Below are 25236 nucleotides of genomic sequence, written 5' to 3' on the forward strand. Positions count from 1 at the left end.
CAGAGCAAAATTGAAAGGATAGCTATATGAACCACTAAAAGAAAGTTTAGAAAAATAAGGCGACAGAGAAATAGAAAAGGCCTCTTTTTGAAAATCCGAGCGTGGCCAATGGACTCTGTCGATTGGCAGGTGATAGATCCCATTTTTCTACCCCAAAAGCATATATAATAATGCCAATTCTGACGCCTGGATCAACAGTTATGGCAGTTCAAACTTTTCACAGACGAAAGTGATGAAAAAATTTGAAAATCAGAATTGGCTTAAATTTTGTGAGCAACACCCCGAAATGATGAAAAGACAGCACACCCAAATTCCAGAGCAAGATTCAAAGGATAGCTATATGAACGACTAAAAGAAAGTTTAGAAAAATAAGGCGATAGAGAAATAGAAAACGGCCTCTTTTTGAAATTCGGAGCGTAGCCAATAGACTCTGTCGATTGGCAGGTGATAGATGTCATTTTTCTACCCCAATAGCATATATAATAATGCCAATTCTGATGCCCAGATCAACAATTATGGCAGTTCGAAGCTTTGACTGACCAAAGTGATGAAAAAATTTGAAAATCAGAATTGGCTTAAATTTTTTTAGCAACACCCCGAAATGATGAAAAGATAGCACACCAAATTCCAGAGCAAGATTCAAAGGATAGCTATATGAACCACTAAAAGAAAGTTTCGAAACATAAGGCGATAGAGAAATAGAAAATGGCCTCTTTTTGAAAATCCGAGCGTGGCCAATGGACTCTGTCAATTAGCAGCTTATAGATCCCATTTTTCTACCCTAAAAACGTATATAGTAATGCCAGTTCTGACGCCTGGATCAAAAGTTATGGCAGTTCAAAGTTTTCACAGACCAAAGTGATGAAAAAATATGAAAATCAGAATGGGCTTAAATTTTGGGAGCAACACCCTGAAATGATGCAAAGACAGCACACCAAATTCCAGAGCAAAATTCAAAGGATAGCTATATGAAACACTAAAAGAAAGTTTAGAAAAATAAGGCGATAGAGAAATAGAAAACGGCCTCTTTTTGAAAATCCGAGCGTGGCCAATGGACTCTGTCGATTGGCAGGTTATAGATCCCATTTTTCTACCCCAAAAGCATATATAATAATGCCAATTCTGACGCCTGGATCAACAGTTATGGCAGTTCAAAGTTTTCACAGACCAAAGTGATGAAAAAATTTGAAAATCAGAATTGGCTTAAATTTTGTGAGCAACACCCCGACATGATGAAAAGACAGCACAACAAATTCCAGAGCAAAATTGAAAGGATAGCTATATGAACCACTAAAAGAAAGTTTAGAAAAATAAGGCGACAGAGAAATAGAAAAGGCCTCTTTTTGAAAATCCGAGCGTGGCCAATGGACTCTGTCGATTGGCAGGTGATAGATCCCATTTTTCTACCCCAAAAGCATATATAATAATGCCAATTCTGACGCCTGGATCAACAGTTATGGCAGTTCAAACTTTTCACAGACGAAAGTGATTAAAAAATTTGAAAATCAGAATTGGCTTAAATTTTGTGAGCAACACCCCGAAATGATGAAAAGACAGCACACCAAAATTCCAGAGCAAGATTCAAAGGATAGCTATATGAACGACTAAAAGAAAGTTTAGAAAAATAAGGCGATAGAGAAATAGAAAACGGCCTCTTTTTGAAATTTGGAGCGTAGCCAATAGACTCTGTCGATTGGCAGGTGATAGATGTCATTTTCTACCCCAATAGCATATATAATAATGCCAATTCTGATGCCCAGATCAACAATTATGGCAGTTCGAAGCTTTGACTGACCAAAGTGATGAAAAAATTTGAAAATCAGAATTGGCTTAAATTTTTTGAGCAACACCCCGAAATGATGAAAAGATAGCACACCAAATTCCAGAGCAAGATTCAAAGGATAGCTATATGAACCACTAAAAGAAAGTTTCGAAACATAAGGCGATAGAGAAATAGAAAATGGCCTCTTTTTGAAAATCCGAGCGTGGCCAATGGACTCTGTCAATTAGCAGCTTATAGATCCCATTTTTCTACCCTAAAAACGTATATAGTAATGCCAGTGCTGACGCCTGGATCAAAAGTTATGGCAGTTCAAAGTTTTCACAGACCAAAGTGATGAAAAAATATGAAAATCAGAATGGGCTTAAATTTTGGGAGCAACACCCTGAAATGATGCAAAGACAGCACACCAAATTCCAGAGCAAAATTCAAAGGATAGCTATATGAAACACTAAAAGAAAGTTTAGAAAAATAAGGCGATAGAGAAATAGAAAACGGCCTCTTTTTGAAAATCCGAGCGTGGCCAATGGACTCTGTCGATTGGCAGGTGATAGATCCCATTTTTCTACCCCAAAAGCATATATAATAATGCCAATTCTGACGCCTGGATCAACAGTTATGGCAGTTCAAAGTTTTCACAGACCAAAGTGATGAAAAAATTTGAAAATCAGAATTGGCTTAAATTTTGTGAGCAACACCCCGACATGATGAAAAGACAGCACAACAAATTCCAGAGCAAAATTGAAAGGATAGCTATATGAACCACTAAAAGAAAGTTTAGAAAAATAAGGCGACAGAGAAATAGAAAAGGCCTCTTTTTGAAAATCCGAGCGTGGCCAATGGACTCTGTCGATTGGCAGGTGATAGATCCCATTTTACTACCCCAAAAGCATATAGAATAATGCCAATTCCGACGCCTGGATCAATAGTTATGGCAGTGCAAAGTTTTCACAGACCAAAGTGATGAAAAAATTTGACAATCAGAATTGGCTTAAATTTTGTGAGCAACACCCCGAAATGATGAATAGATAGCACACCAAATTCCAGAGCAAAATTCAAAGGATAGCTATATGAACCACTAAAAGAAAGTTTAGAAAAATAAGGCGATAGAGAAATAGAAAATGGCCTCTTTTTGAAAATCCAAGCGTGGCCAATGGACTCTGTCGATTGGCAGGTGATAGATCCCATTTTTCTATCCCAAAAGCAAATATAATAATGCCAATTCTGACCTCTGGATCGACAGTTATGGCAGTTCAAACTTTTCACAGACCAAAGTGATGAAAAAATTTGAAAATCAGAATTGGCTTAAATTTTGTGAGCAACACCCCGAAATGATGAAAAGACAGCACACCAAATTCCAGAGCAAGATTCAAAGGATAGCTATATGAACGACTAAAAGAAAGTTTAGAAAAATAAGGCGATAGAGAAATAGAAAACGACCTCTTTTTGAAAATCCAAGCGTGGCCAATGGACTCTGTCGATTGGCAGGTGATAGATCCCATTTTTCTACCCCAAAAGCATATAATAATGCCAATTCTGACCTCTGGATCAACAGTTATGGCAGTTCAAAGTTTTCACAGACCAAAGTGATGAAAAAATTTGAAAATCAGAATTGGCTTAAATTTTTTGAGCAACACCCGAAATGATGAAAAGACAGCACACCAAATTCCAGAGCAAGATTCAAAGGATAGCTATATGAACGACTAAAAGAAAGTTTAGAAAAATAAGGCAATAGAGAAATAGAAAACAACCTCTTTTTGAAAATCCGAGCGTGGCCAATGGACTCTGTCGATTGGCAGGTGATAGATCCCATTTTTATACCCCAAAAGCAAATATAATAATGCCAATTCTGACCTCTGGATCAACAGTTATGGCAGTTCAATGTTTTCACAGACGAAAGTGATGAAAAAATTTGAAAATCAGAATTGGCTTAAATTTTTTGAGCAACACCCCGAAATGATGGAAAGACAGCCCACCAAATTCCAGAGCAAAATTCAAAGGATACCTATATGAACGACTAAAAGAAAGTTTAGAAAAATAAGGCGATAGAGAAATAGAAAACGGCCTCTTTTTGAAAATCCAAGCGTGGCCAATGGACTCTGTTGATTAGCAGGTGATAGATCCCATTTTTCTACCCCAAAAGCATATATAATAATGCCAATTCTGACGCCTGGATAAACAGTTATGGCAGTTCAAAGTTTTCACAAACTAAAGTGATGAAAAAATTTCAAAATCAGAATTGGCTTAAATTTTGTGAGCAACACCCCGAATTGATGAAAAGACAGCACACGAAATTCCAGAGCAAAATTCAAAGGATAGCTATATGAACCACTAAAAGAAAGTTTAGAAAAATAAGGCGATAGAGAAATAGAAAACGGCCTCTGTTTGAAAATACGAGTGTGGCCAATGGACTCTATCGATTGGCAGGTGATAGATCCCATTTTTCTACCCCAAAAGCATATATAATAATGCCAATTCTGACCTCTAGATCGACAGTTATGGCAGTTCAAACTTTTCTCAGACCAAAGTGATGAAAAAATTTGAAAATCAGAATTGGCTTAAATTTTGTGAGCAACACCCCGAAATGATGAAAAGACAACACACCAAATTCCAGAGCAAATTTCAAAGGATAGCTATATGAACCACTAAAAGAAAGTTTAGAAAAATAAGGCGATAGAGAAATAGAAAATGGCCTCTTTTTGAAAATCCAAGCGTGGCCAATGGACTCTGTCGATTGGCAGGTGATAGATCCCATTTTTCTATCCCAAAAGCAAATATAATAATGCCAATTCTGACCTCTGGATCGATAGTTATGGCAGTTCAAAGTTTTCACAGACCAAAGTGATGAAAAAATTTGAAAATCAGAATTGGCTTAAATTTTTTGAGCAACACCCCGAAATGATGAAAAGACAGCACACCAAATTCCAGAGCAAGATTCAAAGGATAGCTATATGAACGACTAAAAGAAAGTTTAGAAAAATAAGGCAATAGAGAAATAGAAAACGACCTCTTTTTGAAAATCCGAGCGTGGCCAATGGACTCTGTCGATTGGCAGGTGATAGATCCCATTTTTCTACCCCAAAAGCATATAATAATGCCAATTCTGACCTCTGGATCAACAGTTATGGCAGTTCAAAGTTTTCACAGACCAAAGTGATGAAAAAATTTGAAAATCAGAATTGGCTTAAATATTTTGAGCAACACCCCGAAATGATGAAAAGAGAGCACACCAAATTCCAGAGCAAAATTCAAAGGATAGCTATATGTGTAACATCCTGAAATTTTTTACTAATGTAATAATTAATTGTTATTATTATTTTTATATATGGAGATTAATTCTTATGATTATTTTAACCAATTAAATGGATTTTATAAAGTATTTTAGATATTTTTAATGAATATGAATATTTTAATGATAATTATTTACGAAAAAATATTTTATATTTTAGTAGCCCAGAACGGGCCGTTCCGAAATTGGAACGGGCCGTTCCAAGCTACTAGAATAACATATAAATCTTGCATCGAAACGGGGCGTTCCAAGACACGTTTTTATGAGAAAAATTTGAAACCAGAACAGGCCGTTCCGGTTTAAGTACGGGCCGTTTCGGTACACGATTTTATAAGAAAATTTTGAATCTAGAACGGGCCGTTCTGAATGAAGAACGGGCCGTTCCGGTTACATTTTTTACATAGCATTAATAAGTCCAGAACGGGCCGTTCCGGTGGCATATTTTTGAGGTGACGCAGAAATCCAGAATGGGCCGTTCCGGATTTGGAACAAGCCGTTCTGGCCGCGGCCTGGTGCATATAAATAGAGCATTTTGCACTCTTTAAAATTCATTTCTTCATTTTCTAATCTTTTTCCTCCTTTCTCTCTGAAGACGAAGGGGAACCTAGAGGGGGCGACCATCAAGATTCGACTCCTGCTTATCGAGGTAAGGGGGGGAGTGAGAAATCTTGCTCTGGGTGTGGGAATATATGCCGGGTAGTGGGATTGGCCCCCAATCCTGTGTTTGCTGTATTTTTTTGTATGCTCATGTATGAGGGGTTTCTCCCAATCGTATCTGTTTTACTTATTATTTTTCTTATATGCAATTAATTGTATGATTTAGAGTGCTCTATGGGTTGCTATGGGAAACCCTATGAGAAATAGGCAAAATATAAATATTTTCTGTTTTGATTTCTGATTGCTCTATTGTATTCCTTGTTAAATGTAATGTGTAACTATGTGATTAATTTTGAGAATAAATATGTTTTGATATGATTTAGAGTGCTCTATGGGTTCCTGCGGGAAACCCTATGAGAAATAGGTAAAATATAAATATTTTCTGTTTTGATTTCTGATTGCTCTGTTATATTTATTGTTTGATAAGATGTAAAAAAATATGTATTTAATTTTATAAATTAACGAGTTTTGATATAAATTAAAGTGCTCTGTGAAGCTTGGTGAATATGATAAGATAATGTGATAATGTGAAATGTGATTGAGACATGAGATATGAAATGTGATAATGAAATATGATGAGATAATGTGATGATGTGATATGACCATGGGAAATGATAATGTGATATGAGAATGCATAGAGTCTTGATTGACATGCATCATTTGCATAAGTGTTTTAAGGGTACGATATGGAATACACCGCCAGAGAAGGCCCCCTAGTGTAAAAGCTTTGGGGATTAGTCCTTGGGGATAGCTCGGTTTGGAAGTCCCAGTCTCGCCCATTGTGTGCATGGGATGTATCTTGCGCGACTTAGCTATCCCGACGAGACTCTGGTAGTATATCCTTCTAGTGAGAGTGCACAGAGGGTGTGACCCGGCATGTACTCCTAGACTACTCTTCGTATATTGCTAGCGGCAATATGCCATGTGATGTTTTACTGGCGCCACATGCATGATAACATGTAGTCCGTGTCCATACACGTGCATTTTCAATGTTATATAATTAATTGATATTTTTATGTCTTGGATGAGTGAGATGTAATATTGTTATTAATAAATCTCTGTTATGTTTGTCTTGTTTGTGTTTGGCTATTCGTTGTGTATTTCTACACTGTGAGCCAGAGTGAGATGTTTCTCACTCCCTTTTCTTTTTGTTGTTCTCCTTTGACTGTTGTACAGGTGATTATCAGCATGAGGCTGGAATTGTAGGTGATGAAGCTTAGGCTTCAGAGTTTGGCTTTGCTCTGATAGGACATGTGACATCGGGGCGTAGATAGGATTAAATTAGAATGTTCACTTATTAAATTATTTTTGGAGACTTTGCTTTTATTTTATTTTATTTTTTAAATTTTGCTGATTTAGTTAAGTTATGCATGTGGTACTCTCTATCTGAACACGTTGGATTTTTTTTTTCTTAATTATAAAATGTTTTATTATTCAAATTTTATTATTATGTGTTATGATATGCGGGGTAGAGGGTGTCACAATATGTACCACTAAAAGAAAGTTTAGAAAAATAAGGCGATAGAGAAATAGAAAACGACCTCTTTTTAAAAATCTGAGCGTGGCCAATGGACTCTGTCGATTGGCAGGTGATAGATCCCATTTTTCTACCCCAAAAGCATATATAATAATGCCAATTCTGACGCCTGGATCATCACTTATGGCAGTTCAAAGTTTTCACAGACCAAAGTGATGAAAAAATTTGAAAATCAGAATTGGCTTAAATTTTGTGAGCAACACCCCGAAATGATGAAAAGAGAGCACACCAAATTCTAGAGCAAAATTCAAAGGATAGCTACATGAACCACTAAAAGAAAGTTTAGAAAAATAAGGCGATAGAGAAATAGAAAATGACCTCTTTCTGAAGATCCGAGCGTGGCCAATGGACTCTGTCGATTGGCAGGTGATAGATCATATTTTACTACCCTAAAAGCATATATAATAATGCCAATTCTGACACCTGGATCAACAGTTGTGGCAGTTCAAAGTTTTCACACACCAAAGTGATGAAAAAATTTGAAAATCAGAATTGGCTTAAATTTTTTGAGCCACACCCCGAAATGATGAAAAGATAGCACACCAAATTCCAGAGCAAGATTCAAAGGATAGCTGTATGAACCACTTAAAAAAAGTTTAGAAAAATATGGCGATAGAGAAATAGAAAACGACCTCTTTTTGAAAATTTGAGCGTGGCCAATGGACTCTGTCGATTGGCAGGTGATAGATCCCATTTTTCTACCCCAAAAGCATATATAATAATGCCAATTCTGACACCTGGATCATTAGTTATGTGATGGAGAAGGTAGGAAAAGTGAATGAAGTTCTTCTCCTATTCTTCACCTAGCTCGGATCCTCTTCAATGGAGACACAAACCGAATGGAATGGAACTTGAATGTAGAAGGAACACGATTGAATGAAGGCTCAAGCCTTGGATGGAAGCATCCAAGCTCAATGATCAATGGAAGACTCACTTCAAAGAGAAGGAAGAAGATGAACTTCCTAGGGTTTTTTGAGGTGAATTCTCAAAATGACTTTGAAAGGAAACTCGGCACTTAGGCTCTCAAATTTCATATAAGGTTCAAAGTGATTACAAAATGTGTTAGGAGGGAACATATAGGCTACCGAATTTAGGAAGACACTTGGCGCCACATGAGATACCACATGTTGGCGCCAAGGTTTGAATTCAAATTCAAATTTGAATTCAAACCTTGTGTCACATGTGCTTAACCGGTCATGTAGAGCTAAATGTGAATTAGGCTGAATTTAGTATGTATTTAGGGTTGCATTTCGGTGTCACACTTGTGCAGCCATGGTGGTGCCAAAAGTGTGACCTAAATGCAACTTAAATCCATCCTAAATTTAAACTAATTTGTCCTAATTCAAATGAACTACTAAACCTCCTTAAACCCTAATCTAATGACCAAAATACAATGGTATAATGAATACAATGAATAGGAAAAAATACAAGGAGAAGAATGAGCCCAATATTGGATATCAAAAGCCCAAAGCCCAAGAAGCCCAAAATTAAGCCCAAGACACCTAAACCCTAATCTATGGTCAAAATACAAGACCAACATCAAAGTAAATTCCTATACTAAGAAAATACAATTAAACATGGTGTTCAATCAATCAAAGCCCAAGTGAGAAGCACCCTAGGCCCACCAAGCCCATTGGGCCCACTAAGTTCTGAAGCAGTCAAATCTTCAAGTAACCTCCTGGCCATAGCTCTAGTGGTTGGGCCTTTAGCCCATGCTCTTCCATCATTCCCTCCCTCTTGAGAAGGATTCATCCTCGAATCTGAAGACTCTTCCTCGTCATCATTAGCACCTACAAAAGGTTTAGGATCACTAACATTAAAAGTGGTGCTGACTCCATAATCAGAGGGTAAATCAAGTCTATAAGAGTTATCATTGATACGTTGTAAGACCTGAAATGGACCATCTCCTCTAGGACTGAGTTTGGACTTCCTTTGATTTGGAAAACGTTCTTTTCTTAAGTGAAGCCAAACCCAATCACCTTCCTCGAAGATCATAGACTTCTTGCCTTTATTCCCTTGTTTTGCATATTTCTCATTTTGATTTTGAATATGAGTTTTAATCCTTTCATGAAGTTTCTTGACAAAATCAGCCCTTGAAGCCCCTTCCTTATGAATGAAATGTTCAACATTAGGAAGAGGTATCAAGTCTAAAGGAGTTAGAAAACGGCCTCTTTTTGAAAATCTGAGCGTGGCCAATGGTCTCTGTCGATTGGCAAGTGATAGATCCCATTTTTCTACCCCAAAAGCATATATAATAATGCGAATTCTGACGCCTGGATCAACAGTTATGGCAGTTCAAAGTTTTCACAGACCAAAGTGATGAAAAAATTTGAAAATTAGAATTAGCTTAAATTTTGTGAGCAACACCCTGAAATGATGAAAAGACAGCACACCAAATTCCAGAGCAAAATTCAAAGGATAGCTATATGAACCACTAAAAGAATGTTTAGAAAAATAAGGCGATCGAGAAATAGAAAACGGCCTCTTTTTGAAAATCCGAGCGTAGCCAATAGACTCTGTCGATTGGCAGGTGATAGATGTCATTTTTCTACCCCAATAGCATATATAATAATGCCAATTCTGATGCCCGGATCAACAATTATGGCAGTTTGAAGTTTTGACAGACCAAAGTGATGAAAAAATTTGACAATCAGAATTGGCTTAAATTTGCTGAGCAACACCCCGAAATGATGAAAAGACAGCACACCAAATTCCAGAGCAAGATTCAAAGGATAGCTATATGAACCACTAAAAGAAACTTTAGAAAAATAAGGCTATAGAGAAATAGAAAGCGGCCTCTTTTTGAAATTCCGAGCGTGGCCAATGGACTCTGTCGATTAGCAGGTGATAGATCCCATTTTTCTACCCCAAAAGCATATATAATAATGCCAATTCTGACGCCTGGATCGACAGTTATGGCAGTTCAAAGTTTTCACAGACCAAAGTGGGGAAAAAATTTGAAAATCAGAATTGGCTTAAATTTTGTGAGCAACACTCCGAAATGATGAAAAGACAACACACCATATTCCAGAGCAAAATTCAAAGGATAGCTATATGAACCACTAAAAGAAAGTTTAGTAAAATAAGGCGATAGAGAAATAGAAAACGACCTCTTTTTGAAAATTCGAGCGTGGCCAATGGACTCTGTCTATTGGCAGGTGATAGATCCCGTTTTTCTACCCCAAATGCATATATATTAATGCCAATTCTGACGCATGGATCAACAGTTATGGCAGTTCAAAGTTTTCACAGACCAAAGTGATGAAAAAATTTGAAAATCAGAATTGGCTTAAATTTTCTGAGCAACACCCCGAAATGATGAAAAGACAGCACACCAAATTCCAGAGCAAAATTCAAAGGATAGCTATATGAACCACTAAAAGAAAGTTTAGAAAAATAAGGCGATAGAGAAATAGAAAACGGCCTCTATTTGAAAATCCGAGCGTGGCCAATGGACTCTGTCGATTGGCAGGTGATAGATTCCATTTTTCTACCCCAAAAGCATATATAATAATGCCAATTCCGGCGTCTGGATCAACAGTTATGGCAATTCAAAGTTTTCACAGACCAAAGTGATGAAAAATTTTGAAAATCAGAATTGGCTTAAATTTTCTGAGCAACACCCCGAAATGATGAAAAGACAGAACACCAAATTCAAGAGCAAAATTCAAAGCATAGCTATATGAACCACTAAAAGAAAGTTTAGAAAAATAAGGCGATAGAGAAATAGAAAACGGCCTCTTTTTGAAAATCCGAGCGTGGCCAATGGACTCTGTCGATTGGCAGGTGATAGATCCCATTTTTCTACCCCAAAAGCATATATAATAATGCCCATTCTGACGCCTGGATCAACAGTTATGGCAGTTCAAAGTTTTCACAGACTAAAGTGATGAAAAATTTTGAAAATCAGAATTGGCTAAAATTTCGTGAGCAACACCCCGAAATGATGAAAAGACAGCACACCAAATTCTAGAGTAAAATTCAAAGGATAGCTATATGAACCACTAAAAGAAAGTTTAGAAAAATAAGGCGATAGAGAAATAGAAAACGACCTCTTTTTGAAATCCGAGCGTGGCCAATGGACTCTGTCGATTGGCAGGTGATAGATCCCATTTTTCTACCCCAAAAGCATATATAATAATGCCAATTCTGATGCCTGGATCAACAGTTATGGCAGTTCAAAGTTATCAGAGACCAAAGTGATTAAAAAATTTGAAAATCAGAATTGGCTTAAATTTTGTGAGCAACACCCCTAAATGATGAAAAGACAGCACACCAAATTGCAGAGCAAAATTCAAAGGATAGCTATATGAACCACTAAAACAAAGTTTAGAAAAATAAGGCGATAGAGAATTAGTAAACGGCCTCTTTTTGAAAATCCGAGCGTGGCCAATGGACTCTGTCGATTGGCAGGTGATAGATCCCATTTTTCTACCCCAAAAGCATATATAATAATGCCAATTCTGACGCCTGGATCAACAGTTATGGCAGTTCAAAGTTTTCACAGACCAAAGTGATGAAAAATTTTGAAAATCAGAATTGGCTTAAAATTTTTGAGCAACATCCCAAAATGATGAAAAGACAGCACACCAAATTCCAGAGCAAGTTTAAAAGGATAGCTATATGAACCACTAAAAGAAACTTTAGAAAAATAACGCGATAGAGAAATAGAAAACGGCCTCTTTTTGAAATTCCGAGCGTGGCCAATGAACTCTGTTGATTGGCAGGTGATAGATCCCATTTTTCTAACCCAAAAGCATATATATTAATGCCAATTCTGACGCATGGATCAACAGTTATGGCAGTTCAAAGTTTTCACAAACGAAAGTGATGAAAAAACTTGAAATTCAGAATTGGCTTAAATTTTCTGAGCAACACCCCGAAATGATGAAAAGACAGCACACCAAATTCAAGAGCAAAATTCAAAGGATAGCTATATGAACCACTAAAAGAAAGTTTAGAAAAATAAGGCGATAGAGAAATAGAAAATGGTCTCTTTTTGAAAATCCGAGCGTGGCCAATGGACTCTGTCGATTGGCAGTTGATAGATCCCATTTTTCTACCCAAAAAGCGTATATAATAATGCCAATTCTGACGCCTGGATCGATAGTTATGGCAGTTCAAAGTTTTCACAGACCAAAGTGGTGAAAAAATTTGAAAATCAGAATTGGCTTAAATTTTGTGAGCAACACTCCGAAATGATGAAAAGACAGCACACCATATTCCAGAGCAAAATTCAAAGGATAGCTATATGAACCACTAAAAGAAAGTTTAGTAAAATAAGGCGATAGAGAAATAGAAAACAACCTCTTTTTGAAAATCCGAGCGTGGCCAATGGACTCTGTCGATTGGCAGGTGATAGATCCCAATTTTCTACCCCAAAAGCATATATAATAATGCCCATTCTGATGCCTGGATCAACAGTTATGGCAGTTCAAAGTTTTCACAGACCAAAGTGATTAAAAAATTTGAAAATCAGAATTGGCTTAAATTTTCTGAGCAACACCCCGAAATGATGAAAAGACAGCACACCAAATTGCAGAGCAAAATTCAAAGGATAGCTATATGATTCACTAAAACAAAGTTTAGAAAAATAAGGCGATAGAGAATTAGTAAACGGCCTCTTTTTGAAAATCCGAGCGTGGCCAATGGACTCTGTCGATTGGCAGGTGATAGATCCCATTTTTCTACCCCAAAAGCATATATAATAATGCCAATTCTGACGCCTGGATCAACAGTTATGGCAGTTCAAAGTTTTCACAGACCAAAGTGATGAAAAAATTTGAAAATCAGAATTGGCTTAAATTTTTTGAGCAACACCCCTAAATGATGAAAAGAAAGCACACCAAATTCCAGAGCAAGTTTCAAAGGATAGCTATATGAACCACTAAAAGAAACTTTAGAAAAATAAGGCGATAGAGAAATAGAAAACGGCCTGTTTTTGAAATTCCGAGCATGGCCAATGAACTCTGTTGATTGGCAGGTGATAGATCCCATTTTTCTACCCCAAAAGCATATATATTAATGCCAATTCTGACGCATGGATCAACAGTTCTGGCAGTTCAAAGTTTTCACAGACCAAAGTGGTGAAAAAATTTGAAAATCAGAATTGGCTTAAATTTTGTGAGCAACACTCCGAAATGATGAAAAGACAGCACACCGTATTCCAGAGCAAAATTCAAAGGATAGCTATATGAACCTCTAAAAGAAAGTTTAATAAAATAAGGCGATAGAGAAATAGAAAACAACCTCTTTTTGAAAATCCGAGCGTGGCCAATGGACTCTGTCGATTGGCAGGTGATAGATCCCAATTTTCTACCCCAAAAGCATATATAATAATGCCCATTCTGATGCCTGGATCAACAGTTATGGCAGTTCAAAGTTTTCACAGACTAAAGTGATGAAAAATTTTGAAAATCAGAATTGGCTAAAATTTCGTGAGCAACACCCCGAAATGATGAAAAGACAGCACACCAAATTCTAGAGTAAAATTCAAAGGATAGCTATATGAACCACTAAAAGAAAGTTTAGAAAAATAAGGCGATATAGAAATAGAAAACGACCTCTTTTTGAAAATCCGAACGTGGCCAATGGACTCTGTCGATTGGCAGGTGATAGATCCCATTTTTCTACCCCAAAAGCATATATAATAATGCCAATTCTGACGCCTGGATCAACAGTTATGGCAGTTCAAAGTTTTCACAGACCAAAGTGATGAAAAAATTTGAAAATCAGAATTCGCTTAAATTTTTTGAGCAACACCCCAAAATGATGAAAAGACAGCACACCAAATTCCAGAGCAAGTTTCAAAGGATAGCTATATGAACCACTAAAAGAAACTTTAGAAAAATAAGGCGATAGAGAAATAGAAAACGGCCTGTTTTTGAAATTCCGAGCATGGCCAATGAACTCTGTTGATTGGCAGGTGATAGATCCCATTTTTCTACCCCAAAAGCATATATATTAATGCCAGTTCTGACGCATGGATCAACAGTTATGGCAGTTCAAAGTTTTCACTGACCAAAGTGATGAAAAAATTTGAAATTCAGAATTGGCTTAAATTTTCTGAGCAACACCCCGAAATGATGAAAAGACAGCACACCAAATTCCAGAGCAAAATTCAAAGGATAGCTATATGAACCACTAAAAGAAAGTTTAGAAAAATAAGGCGATAGAGAAATAGAAAACATCCTCTTTTTGAAATTCCGAGCGTGGCCAATGGACTCTGTCGATTGGCAGGTGATAGATCCCATTTTTTAACCCCAAAAGCATATATAATAACGCCAATTCTGACGCTAGGATCAACAGTTATGGCAGTTCAAAGTTTTCACAGACTAAAGTGATGAAAAATTTTGAAAATCAGAATTGGCTAAAATTTTGTAAGCAACACCCCGAAATGATGAAAAGACAGCACACCAAATTCTAGAGCAAAATTCAAAGGATAGCCATATGAACCACTAAAAGAAAGTTTAGAAAAATAAGTCGATAGAGAAATAGAAAACGACCTCTTTTTGAAAATCCGAGCGTGGCCAATGGATTCTGTCGATTGGCAGGTGATAGATCCCATTTTTCTACCCCAAAAGCATATATAATAATGCCAATTCTGATGCCTGTATCAACAGTTATGGCAGTTCAAAGTTTTAACAGACCAAAGTGATTAAAAAATTTCAAAATCAGAATTGGCTTAAATTTTGTGAGCAACACCCCGAAATAATGAAAAGACGGCACACCAAATTCCAGAGCAAAATTCAAAGGATAGCTATTTGAACCACTAAAAGAAAGTTTAGAAAAATAAGGCGATAGAGAATTAGTAAACGGCCTCTTTTTGAAAATCCGAACATGGCCAATGGACTCTGTCGATTGGCAGGTGATAGATCCCATTTTTCTACCCCAAAAGTATATATAATAATGCCAATTCTGACGCCTGGATCAACAGTTATGGCAGTTCAAAGTTTTCACAGACCAAAGTGATGAAAAAAATTGAAAATTAGAATTGGCTTAAATTTGCTGAGCAACACCCCGAAATGATGAAAAGACACCATACCAAATTCCAGAGCAAAATTCAAAGGATAGCTATTTGAACCACTAAAAGAAAGTTTAGAAAAATAAGGCGATAGAGAATTAGTAAACGGCCTCTTTTTGAAAATCCGAACATGGCCAATGGACTCTGTCGATTGGCAGGTGATAGATCCCATTTTTCTACCCCAAAAGTATATATAATAATGCCAATTCTGACGCCTGGATCAACAGTTATGGCAGTTCAAAGTTTTCACAGACCAAAGTGATGAAAAAATTTGAAAATTAGAATTGGCTTAAATTTGCTGAGCAACACCCCGAAATGATGAAAAGACACCATACCAAATTCCAGAGCAAGATTCAAAGGATAGCTATATGAACCACTAAAAGAAACTTTAGAAAAATAAGGCGATAGAGAAATAGAAAACGGCCTGTTTTTGAAATTCCGAGCATGGCCAATGAACTCTGTTGATTGGCAGGTGATAGATCCCATTTTTCTACCCCAAAAGCATATATATTAATGCCAGTTCTGACGCATGGATCAACAGTTATGGCAGTTTAAAGTTTTCACTGACCAAAGTGATGAAAAAATTTGAAATTCAGAATTGGCTTAAATTTTCTGAGCAACACCCCGAAATGATGAAAAGACAGCACACCAAATTCCAGAGCAAAATTCAAAGGATAGCTATATGAACCACTAAAAGAAAGTTTAGAAAAATAAGGCGATAGAGAAATAGAAAATGGCCTCTTTTTGAAAAGCCAAGCGTGGCCAATGGACTCTGTCGATTGGCAGTTGATAGATCCCATTTTTCTACCCTAAAAGCGTATATAATAATGCCAATTCTGACGCCTGGATCGACAGTTATGGCAGTTCAAAGTTTTCACAGACCAAAGTGGTGAAAAAATTTGAAAATCAGAATTGGCTTAAATTTTGTGAGCAACACTCCGAAATGATGAAAAGACAACACACCGTATTCCAGAGCAAAATTCAAAGGATAGCTATATGAACCTCTAAAAGAAAGTTTAGTAAAATAAGGCGATAGAGAAATAGGAAACAACCTCTTTTTGAAAATCCGAGCGTGGCCAATGGACTCTGTCGATTGGCAGGTGATAGATCCCAATTTTCTACCCCAAAAGCATATATAATAATGCCCATTCTGATGCCTGGATCAACAGTTATGGCAGTTCAAATTTTTCACAGACTAAAGTGATGAAAAATTTTGAAAATCAGAATTGGCTAAAATTTCGTGAGCAACACCCCGAAATGATGAAAAGACAGCACACCAAATTCTAGAGTAAAATTCAAAGGATAGCTATATGAACCACTAAAAGAAAGTTTAGAAAAATAAGGCGATATAGAAATAGAAAACGACCTCTTTTTGAAAATCCGAGCGTGGCCAATGGACTCTGTCGATTGGCAGGTGATAGATCCCATTTTTCTTCCCCAAAATCATATATAATAATGTCAATTCTGATGCCTGGATCAATAGTTATGGCAGTTCGAAGGTTTCACAGACCAAAGTGATTAAAAAATTTGAAAATCAGAATTGGCTTAAATTTTGTGAGCAACACCCCTAAATGATGAAAAGACAGCACACCAAATTGCAGAGCAAAATTCAAAGGATAGCTATATGAACCACTAAAAGAAAGTTTAGAAAAATTAGGCGATAGAGAATTAGTAAACAGCCTCTTTTTGAAAATCCGAGCGTGGCCAATGGACTCTGTCGATTGGCAGGTGATAGATCCCATTTTTCTACCCCAAAAGCATATATAATAATGCCAATTCTGACGCCTGGATCAACAGTTATGGCAGTTCAAAATTTTCACAGACCAAAGTGATGAAAAATTTTGAAAATCAGAATTGGCTTAAATTTTTTGAGCAACACCCCAAAATGATGAAAAGACAGCACACCAAATTCCAGAGCAAGTTTAAAAGGATAGCTATATGAACCACTAAAAGAAACTTTAGAAAAATAACGCGATAGAGAAATAGAAAACGGCCTCTTTTTGAAATTCCGAGCGTGGCCAATGAACTCTGTTGATTGGCAGGTGATAGATCCCATTTTTCTACCCCAAAAGCATATATAATAATGCCCATTCTGACGCCTGGATCAACAGTTATGGCAGTTCAAAGTTTTCACAGACTAAAGTGATGAAAAATTTTGAAAATCAGAATTGGCTAAAATTTCGTGAGCAACACCCCGAAATGATGAAAAGACAGCACACCAAATTCAAGAGCAAAATTCAAAGGATAGCTATATGAACCACTAAAAGAAAGTTTAGAAAAATAAGGCGATAGAGAAACAGGAAACGGCATCTTTTTGAAAATCCGAGCGTGGCCAATGGACTCTGTCGATTGGCAGGTGATAGATCCCATTTTTCTACCCCACAAGCATATATAATAATGCCAATTCCGGCGTCTGGATCAACAGTTATGGCAATTCAAAGTTTTCACAAACCAAAGTAATGAAAAAATTTGAAAATCAGAATTGGCTTAAATTTTGTGAGCAACACCCCGAAATGATGAAAAGACAGCACACCAAATTCAAGAGCAAAATTCAAAGCATAGCTATATGAACCACTAAAAGAAAGTTTAGAAAAATAAGGCGATAGAGAAATAGAAAACGGCCTCTTTTTGAAAATCCGAGCGTGGCCAATGGACTTTGTCGATTAGCAGGTGATAGATCCCATTTTTCTACTCCAAATTAATATATAATAATGCCAATTCTGACGCCTGGATCAAAAGTTATGGCAGTTCAAAGTTTTCACAGACCAAAGTGATTAAAAAATTTGAAAATCATAATTGGCTTAAATTTTTTGAGTAACACCCCGAAATGATGAAAAGACAGCACCCCAAATTCCAGAGCAAAATTCAAAGGATAGCTATATGAACCACTAAAAGAAAGTTTAGAAAAATAAGGCGATAGAGAAACAGAAAACGACCTCTTTTTGAAAATCCGAGCGTGGCCAACGGACTCTGTCGATTTGCAGGTGATAGATCCCATTTTTCTTCCCCAAAAGCATATATAATAATGCCAATTCTGATGCCTGGATCAACAGTTATGACAGTTCAAAGTTTTCACAAACCAAAGTGATGAAAAAATTTGAAAATCAGAATTGGCTTAAATTTTGTGAGCAACACCCTGAAATGATGAAAAGACAGCACACGAAATTCCATAGCAAAATTCAAAGGATAGCTATATGAACCACTAAAAGAAAGTTTAGAAAAATAAGGCGATAGAGAAATAGAAAATGGCCTCTTTTAGAAAATTTGAGCGTGGCCAATGGACTCTGTCGATTGGTAGGTGATAGATCCCATTTTTCTACTCCAAAACCATATATAATAATGCCAATTAAGACGCCTGGATCAACAGTTAAGGCAGTTCAATGTTTTCATAGACTAAAGTGATGAAAAATTTTGAAAATCAGAATTGGCTAAAATTTTGTGAGCAACACCCCGAAATGATGGAAAGACAGCACACCAAATTCCAGAGCAAAATTCAAAGGAGAGCTATATGAACCACTAAAAGAAAGTTTAGAAAAATAAGGCAATAGAGAAATAGAAAATGGCCTCTTTTTGAAAATCCGAGCGTGACCAATGGACTCTGTCGATTGGCAGGTGATAGATCCCATTTTTCTACCCCAAAAGCATATATAATAAAGCCAATTCTGATGCCTAGATTAACAGCTATGGCAGTTCAAAGTTTTCACAGACCAAAGTGATGAAAAAATATGAAAATCAGAATTGGCTTAATTTTTGTGAGCAACACCCCGAAATGATGAAAAGATAGCACACCAAATTCCAGAGCAAAATTCAAAGGATAGCTTTCTCAACCACTAAAAGAAAGTTTAGAAAAATAAGGCGATAGAGAAATAGAAAATGGCCTCTTTTAGAAAATTTGAGCGTGGCCAATGGACTCTGTCGATTGGTAGGTGATAGATCCCATTTTTCTACTCCAAAACCATATATAATAATGCCAATTCTGACGCCTAGATCAACAGTTATGGAAATTCAAAGTTTTCACAGACTAAAGTGATGAAAAATTTTGAAAATCAGAATTGGCTAAAATTTTGTGAGCAACACTCCGAAATGATGAAAAGACACCATACCAAATTCCAGAGCAAGATTCAAAGGATAGCTATATGAACCACTAAAAGAAAGTTTAGAAAAATAAGGCGATAGAGAAATAGAAAACGGCCTCTTTTTGAAATTCCGAGCGTGGCCAATGGACTCTGTCGATTGGCAGGTGATAGATCCCATTTTTTAACCCCAAAAGCATATATAATAACGCCAATTCTGACGCTAGGATCAACAGTTATGGCAGTTCAAAGTTTTCACAGACCAAAGTGATGAAAAATTTGAAAATCAGAATTGGCTTAAATTTTGTGAGCAACACCCCGAAATGATGAAAAGACAGCACACCAAATTCCATAGCAAAATTCAAAGGATAGCTATATGAACCACTAAAAGAAAGTTTAGAAAAATAAGGAGATATAGAAATAGAAAACGTCCTATTTTTGAAAATCCGAGCGTGACCAATGGACTCTGTCGATTGGCAGGTGATAGATCCCATTTTTCTACCCCAAAAGCATATATAATAATGCCCATTCTGACGCCTGGATCAACAGTTATGGCAGTTCAAAGTTTTCACAGACTAAAGTGATGAAAAATTTTGAAAATCAGAATTGGCTAAAATTTTGTGAGCAACACCCCGAAATTATGAAAAGACAGCACACCAAATTCTAGAGCAAAATTCAAAGGATAGCCATATGAACCACTAAAAGAAAGTTTAGAAAAATAAGGCGATAGAGAAATAGAAAACGACCTCTTTTTGAAAATCCGAGCGTGGCCAATGGATCAACAGTTATGGCAGTTCAAATTTTTCACAGACCAAAGTGATTAAAAAATTTCAAAATCAGAATTGGCTTAAATTTTGTGAGCAACACCCCGAAATGATGAAAAGACGGCACACCAAATTCCAGAGCAAAATTCAAAGGATAGCTATTTGAACCACTAAAAGAAAGTTTAGAAAAATAAGGCGATTGAGAATTAGTAAACGGCCTCTTTTTGAAAATCCGAACATGGCCAATGGACTCTGTCGATTGGCAGGTGATAGATCCCATTTTTCTACCCCAAAAGTATATATAATAATGCCAATTCTGACGCCTGGATCAACAGTTATGGAAGTTCAAAGTTTTCACAGACCAAAGTGATGAAAAAATTTGAAAATTAGAATTGGCTTAAATTTGCTGAGCAACACCCCGAAATGATGAAAAGACACCATACCAAATTCCAGAGCAAGATTCAAAGGATAGCTATATGAACCACTAAAAGAAAGTTTAGAAAAATAAGGCGATAGAGAAATAGAAAACAGCCTCTTTTTGAAATTCCGAGCGTGGCCAATGGACCCTGTCGATTGGCAGGTGATAGATCCCATTTTTTAACCCCAAAAGCATATATAATAACGCCAATTCTGACGCTAGGATCAACAGTTATGGCAGTTCAAAGTTTTCACAGACTAAAGTGATGAAAAATTTTGAAAATCAGAATTGGCTAAAATTTTGTAAGCAACACCCCGAAATTATGAAAAGACAGCACACCAAATTCTAGAGCAAAATTCAAAGGATAGCCATATGAACCACTAAAAGAAAGTTTAGAAAAATAAGTCGATAGAGAAATAGAAAACGACCTCTTTTTGAAAATCCGAGCGTGGCCAATGGATTCTGGCGATTGGCAGGTGATAGATCCCATTTTTCTACCCCAAAAGCATATATAATAATGCCAATTCTGATGCCTGTATCAACAGTTATGGCAGTTCAAAGTTTTCACAGACCAAAGTGATTAAAAAATTTCAAAATCAGAATTGGCTTAAATTTTGTGAGCAACACCCCGAAATAATGAAAAGACGGCACACCAAATTCCAGAGCAAAATTCAAAGGATAGCTATTTGAACCACTAAAAGAAAGTTTAGAAAAATAAGGCGATAGAGAATTAGTAAACGACCTCTTTTTGAAAATCCGAACATGGCCAATGGACTCTGTCGATTGGCAGGTGATAGATCCCATTTTTCTACCCCAAAAGTATATATAATAATGCCAATTCTGACGCCTGGATCAACAGTTATGGCAGTTCAAAGTTTTCACAGACCAAAGTGATGAAAAAATTTGAAAATCAGAATTGGCTAAAATTTTGTGAGCAACACCCCGAAATGATGAAAAGATAGCACACCAAATTCCAGAGCAAGATTCAAAGGATAGCTATATGAACCACAAAAAGAAAGTTTAGAAAAATAAGGCGATAGAGAAATAGGAAACGACCTCTTTTTGAAAATCTGAGCGTGGCCTATGGACTCTGTCGATTGGCAGGTGATAGATCCCATTTTACTACCCCAAAAGCATATATAATAATGCCAATTCCGACGCCTGGATCAATAGTTATGGCAGTTCAAAGTTTTCACAGACCAAAGTGATGAAAAAATTTGAAAATTAGAATTGGCTTAAATTTTGTGAGCAACACCCCGAAATGATGAAAGGACAGCACACCAAATTCAAGAGTAAAATTCAAAGCATAGCTATATGAACCACTGATGTGAATCAAGAAGAAGCAATAATGGACTAGGAATTTAAGTAGTTTGGGACTGAATAATTAATAAGTTCATTATCTTATTTTTAATGTAATTTTCGTTTTATTTTATTTTATTAAATAAATATGATAGGTTGCCTTGCCTTTTAGGTTGCTAAGGGGAAATAAATGCTAGTGGGAATTTATTGCTTAGTTAGTGGGCTAGTGAAGAGTCAATATTAAGTGTTAGTGGGAATTTATGTCATCTTGCCCATCTAAGCTTATAAATAGGAACCATTTGTAAAAGTTTGGGGGGAGAAAATGAATTATTCAGAATTTGGATATTTTTCCAATTGAGAGGATTTTCTCTCTCTAGGTTCTTAGGAACTACTTTTGATTCTTATCCTTGAATTTCCTAATTCAAAGTGGCGAATCTTCCTCAACTTATCAATCTTTAGGGATTGTGGCGTTGTTCTTCCATTTCTTACCTCAATCCATATTTTTTTCTTTTAATTTCTTAATTATGAGCTTTCCAACCTAGATAGATCCGTAAAACGAATCCATCCCTCTGGGTTCATATCATTTGGTATCAGAGCTTCGGCTCTGGGTTTGGAATGGAAATGGAAATTTACTATACAAGATGTTTGGTTGACGACTCTCTATTCTTGGTTGCAGTAGATGAATTTAATTTCAGAAATGTCGTGAGCAGCAGGGCGGTTGAGAAATTATGTCTGCCCACTACAAATGGACAAGCAATGATTAAATTCTCTATTGGAACATATGAAGATGAAGTTCTTTGTGATATTGCCCCCATGGAGACATGCCATATGTTATTAGGGAGGCCAAGGTTTTATAATAAAATTATAAATCCTGAACGACCTTCTATTTCTTTTGTGCATGGTGGACGAAGGATTAAGTTGATATGTCTATCATCCGACGATGTACATGAGGATCAACTGAAATTGAAAATAAAGATAGAAAAAGAAAGAGAAGAGAAGAGGAGAGTAGAAGATGAGATACATAGAGAGGAAGATGACAACTCTAACGTTACATTTTCTTCTTTTGATGTGTCAAATTTACAGGAACAAGAGGACAAGTTTTCTTGTTTGAAGAAGCATGTAAACATCATTCCTAATGCACCTTTATACATTCAGTCCACCTTTCAAAATAAAATTCAAGAGACCTTGCACCTGGAAAATGGAGTTGATTTGTTGTTTGAAGTTACTATTTTCCAAAGCTGCCACTTGAATGGGATTCAATTCCTATTCATTGAGTACGTTTGTGGTTATGAGTTTGAAGAGGTTTTATTTGTTTCATTGATGATTAATAACTTACCAACAGGTGAAGCTAGAGATGGATACAAGCGAGATGTCTTCGACCCAGGAGGAAGCATTTACGTTTCGGCAGTAGTTAGTGAATTAAATAAATTAGGAAATAAATAAAGTCTAAAGATTCGGGACGAATCTTCTCAAAGAAGGAGGGTATGATGTGAATCAAGAAGAAGCAATAATGGACTAGGAATTTAAGTAGTTTGGGACTGAATAATTAATAAGTTCATTATCTTATTTTTAATGTAATTTTCGTTTTATTTTATTTTATTAAATAAATATGATAGGTTGCCTTGCCTTTTAGGTTGCTAAGGGGAAATAAATGCTAGTGGGAATTTATTGCTTAGTTAGTGGGCTAGTGAAGAGTCAATATTAAGTGTTAGTGGGAATTTATGTCATCTTGCCCATCTAAGCTTATAAATAGGAACCATTTGTAAAAGTTTGGGGGGAGAAAATGAATTATTCAGAATTTGGATATTTTTCCAATTGAGAGGATTTTCTCTCTCTAGGTTCTTAGGAACTACTTTTGATTCTTATCCTTGAATTTCCTAATTCAAAGTGGCGAATCTTCCTCAACTTATCAATCTTTAGGGATTGTGGCGTTGTTCTTCCATTTCTTACCTCAATCCATATTTTTTTCTTTTAATTTCTTAATTATGAGCATTCCAACCTAGATAGATCCGTAAAACGAATCCATCCCTCTGGGTTCATATCAACCACTAAAAGAAAGTTTAGAAAAAAAAAAAGCGATAGAGAAATAGAAAATGGCCTCTTTTTGAAAATCCGAGCGTGGCCAATGGACTCTGTTGATTGGCAGGTGATAGATCCCATTTTTCTATCCCAAAATCATATATAATAATGCCAATTCTGACGCCTGGATCAACAATTATGGTAGTTCAAAGTTTTCACAGACCAAAGTGATTAAAAAATTTGAAAATCAGAATTGGCTTAAATTTTGTGAGTAACACCCCGAAATGATGAAAAGACAGCACACCAAATTCAAGAGCAAAATTCAAAGGATAGCTATATGAACCACTAAAATAAAGTTTAGAAAAATAAGGCGATAGAGAAATAGAAAACGGCCTCTTTTTGAAAATCCGAGCGTGGCCAATGGACTCTGTCGATTGGCAGGTGATAGATCCCATTTTTCTTCCCCAAAAGCATATATAATAATGCCAATTCTGACGCCTGGATGAACAGTTATGACAGTTCAAAGTTTTCACAGACCAAAGTGATGAAAAAATTTGAAAATCAGAATTGGCTTAAATTTTGTGAGCAACACCCCGAAATGATGAAAAGACAGCACACCAATTTCCAGAGCAAAATTCAAAGGATAGCTATATGAACCACTAAAAGAAAGTTTAGAAAAATAAGGCGATAGAGAAATAGAAAACGGCCTCTTTTTTAAAATCTGAGTGTGGCCAACAGACTCTGTCGATTGGCAGGTGATAGATCCCGTTTTTCTACCCCAAAAGCATATATAATAATGCCAATTTTGACGCCTGGATCAACAGTTATGACAGTTCAAAGTTTTCACAGACCAAAGTGATGAAAAAATTTGAAAATCAGAAATGGCTTAAATTTTTTGAGCAACACCCCGAAATGATGAAAAGACAGCTGATGTGCTTCCACTTGGATGCACATAGGAAGAAACTTCAAGTCTCCACGGATTCTTGGAAGGAACGTCAAGGATGGAAGCTCCAAGAAGACTCAAGGTGGCTGTAGCTTGCTCACAAGCTAAGTTCCAAAGAAGTAAGGTAACCTAGCTCTACAAAGAGAAGCACTCAAGGAGGGTAGAGAAGGTAACCAAGGTGACTTTCGGAGGGAGAGATTTCAAGTAGTGAAAACTCATTCAATTAATCCAAAAGTGGCTTACAAGTCTCGTCCATAGTGATTTATAGGAGAAAATTAGGTTAAGGTGACCTTGGGTTAGCCTAAGGTTAAGTGGAACCAAGGTAAGGTTCACTTAACCTTAGGCGGCCAAAATTTGAATTCAAAATTCAAATTTTGGTGCCTAAACCCGGATTACCCATGTGCTAGCTCATTTGGTATGTAATTAAGAAGCCA

The sequence above is a fragment of the Cajanus cajan genome, chromosome 6 (genome assembly GCF_000230855.2).
Source record: "Cajanus cajan strain Asha chromosome 6, NIPB_CcT2T_4, whole genome shotgun sequence".
Taxonomy (NCBI): Eukaryota; Viridiplantae; Streptophyta; class Magnoliopsida; order Fabales; family Fabaceae; genus Cajanus; species Cajanus cajan.